The sequence below is a fragment of the Oryctolagus cuniculus genome, chromosome X, assembly GCF_051225735.1.
Source record: "Oryctolagus cuniculus isolate XC-2025 breed Fujian yellow rabbit chromosome X, ASM5122573v1, whole genome shotgun sequence".
In the NCBI taxonomy this organism is placed as follows: domain Eukaryota; kingdom Metazoa; phylum Chordata; class Mammalia; order Lagomorpha; family Leporidae; genus Oryctolagus; species Oryctolagus cuniculus.
In genome coordinates, this window is record NC_142888.1 from 60,413,276 (window position 1) to 60,416,930 (window position 3,655).

Consider the following 3,655-nt stretch of genomic DNA (forward strand, 5'->3'; position numbering starts at 1 on the left):
CCTACAGATAGGGAAATATGATTTTAAGTGCCCACATAGTACTAAAGTATACATTTAAAAACCCATGAGATATTTCACTACCACTTAACTGGTCCTCAGTATCATTTCTACCAATCTTCTGTTCCAACTCACCATACGAGTAATGTGTTTCTTATGTGTTTTTCCTGTGAAGCTTGCCAATATTCAGGCCAACATATTTCTTCACAGTAAATCAATCAATCTATTCTAAAATGAATATGGTTGGAAGCTATCGATTTAATTTTATATAAGCATTACATTTTTATTACGGTTCATGTACACTAAGCAAAACATCAAGGATTAGAGTAATAAATAGGTCATAGCTACTCTAAAGTATCCATAAACTGTCTTCACTATTGGGAGAATCAACCCAGTCTACTCAGTATCTTTTTTTTTTCATAGAATTTGCATAAACTGGGGAGGTAAAAATAAGTTTGTGTATTCTCATCTAACTATTATAGTTTATGATAATTCCTTTAAGTTGATGTTCTTCTAATGCTTTGAGTTCTCACAGAAACATGTGCAATAAATAGGTAATGAACTCTCAATGAAAGTCTGTTCCACATAGGTTATGTCCTTCAATTACACACTCTCATTACTCTCAATTATTTTCACCTGAAACACTTCTCACAGCTATCATTAAAAAATGTTTTCGGGCCTGCGCCGTGGCTCACTAGGCTAATCCTCCACCTAGCGGCGCCGGCACACCGGGTTCTAGTCCCGGTCGGGGCGCCGGATTCTGTCCCAGTTGCCCCTCTTCCAGGCCAGCTCTCTGCTGTGGCCAGGGAGTGCAGTGGAGGATGGCCCAAGTGCTTGGGCCCTGCACCCCATGGGAGACCAGGAGGAGCACCTGGCTCCTGCCATCGGATCAGCGCGGTGCGCCGGCCGTGGCGGCCATTGGAGGGTGAACCAACGGCAAAGGAAGACCTGTCTCTCTCTCACACTGTCCACTCTGCCTGTCAAAAAAAAAAAAAATGTTTTCGGTAATTATTTGTCTAATGTCTATATTTCCTGCTGGAAATACAGAGATTTTATCTTCTTCATTCTTGAATTTCCATATTCTAAGGTCAGGTCCTACATGGGTATATGATAAATATCTGTTGAAATACAAAAATATTTTGGTATTCCAGTGTATATTTATTGAACATGTCTCAATATAGAGAATTTTACAAATAAGCATAATGCCAAGTTTTTGAAAAAGACATGGAAACCCTTAAAGCCAGAGAAATATAAAATGATGATATTTCTGTCATTTAAATCACAATACAACTTACCCCAGAGATATTCTGGCAGAACGTATTTCATTGTTGAAGTATCCTTAGATTTCAAAACGCTAACCAGAAGGAAATACAATTTGTACTATAAATACAATGTATAATAGTAATGGGAATATACTTAGAATCACACTATGATGAGGTTTCTTTTAAAAAACATAATAAGAGTAGGCATTTGCACACTGCTGGGATACCAGTGTCCCATATAAGACTATCCGAGTTCAACTCCCAACTTTCCTTCTGATTCTGGCTTCTTCCTAGTGTTCCCCCTGGGAGTCAGTGAATCATGGCTCAAGTACTTGCTTCCCCAACAGCCACATCAGGATAGCGCTCTAAGCTCCTGGCTTTGGTGTGTCCAGTTCCAACTGCTGCAGGCATTTCAGAAGTAAACCAAAGGACGGAAGAGCTCTGTCTCTAACTCTGTCTCTCTCTCCTTTCCTCCCGCCTTCCTCCTTCTCTTCCTCTCTGTATAATCCCCACAATACATTTTTTAAAGAAAAATGAAAATAAATACATTTTCAAAACTGTTAAAATATCCTGTTTCTATAATTTGTTGCTTAATTTGATGTAAATCAGAACCATTCTTTTATTATCACAGAGATGAAAATCTCAGGGAAAATACATAAAAAATCAAGTGAATAAACATACATATATGTGTGTGTACACATGCATATATGTATATATATACATAAAAACATTGATTTAAATTTTAATCTTAAAACATTGAAGACCAATAACACTATGATACAAGCATAAAAACTACCACATGGATCAACAGAACAAAATAAAGTGCTCAGAAATTAATCCACATATATAAAACCAATTGATTTTCCACAAAAATACCTAGAGCATATATTGGAGAAACGATACTCTCTTCAATAAATGGTGCTGGCAAAACTGGATGTATATATGTAGAAGAATGAAATTAGATCCCTAACTTTTACCATACACAAAAACTACCTCAGGATGGATCACAGATCCAAAACGTAAAACCTAGGATTATGAAGCTGCTGGAAGAAACTATAGGAGATTTGGTGGAAGTGATAACTTCATGGATAAGACCTACAAGGCACAGACAACAAAAGCAAAGCCAAATAAATGCCATAATGTCAAGCTCACAAACTTTTCCATAGCAAAGAAAACAATCAATGGATTGAAGGAACAACCAGCAGAACGGAAAAAGTATTTACAAACTACTTATCTAACAAAGGATTGACATCCAGAACATATCAAGAACTGAAAAAACTCAAAAAAAAAAATCCAGTTGAGAAATTGAAAAACGAACCCATTTTTTCATTTTTTTCTCAAAAGAAGAAATACAAATATCCAACAAATATATGAAAAAAGGCTCAGTTATCACTGGCCATTAGGGAAATGCAAACCAAAACCACAATTGTGCTATCTGCTTACTTCTGACACATTGGTTATTATTCAAAAGACAGAGAGCAACAAATGTGGGTGAGGATGTGGAAAAAGGGAACTCTGTATAAAGAGTTAGTGGGAATGGAAATTAGTGCAACTACAGTGGAAAAAAGTATGGAGATTTCTTAAAAATCTAGAATTAGACTTAGACCCTAGATCCAACACTCCTACTTCTGGGTATATACCCAAAAGACATGAACAAGTGGTATCAAAGAGACACCTGCAACACCAGGTTTATAGAAGCACAAGTCACAAAAGCCAAAACATGGACTCACCAATGTGTCTATCATAAGATGAATGGATAAAGAAAATGGGGTGGTGAGGGATGTATAATGGAATATTATTCAGAAATAAAAAAGAATGACATTCTATCATTTTAATTAAAATGGTTTCAACTGGAGGAGCTAAGGCTGAGTAAAATAAGACTGACATAAAAAGACAAATACTGCATGTATTCCCTTATATGTGAAAGCTAAAATATTTTTAAAATGTGAATTATTTTAAAATTTCCTTTATTCTGAGTAAAACTGAACATCTTTTCATTTCATTATTTGAGTTCTTTCTTGCCTATTTTCCTGCTGAATCAGGTACTTTAGTTTTTATTCACTGAATTTTTATTTAAGTGGAGTATTAAGCATTTAACAATAATGTAAATTAGAACATTATCTCTAAATTAAAAAATAAAACCAAATGAATAACCAGATACACACACGTACATGTAAGCATACATATATATAGATCAACACAAAAATAATGATTTAAGCTTTAATAATCATATTAAAATTGAAGACTAAGTGGCATATTTTAAAAGTATGTATTTACTTCCATTAATTCTACACATGGACATATAAATAAATATAGCCTTTAGAAGGCTTTTTAAAACAATTCTCATTCATTAGAAAAGTTGATATTTGTCACCAAGACAATTATATTTCTCACGT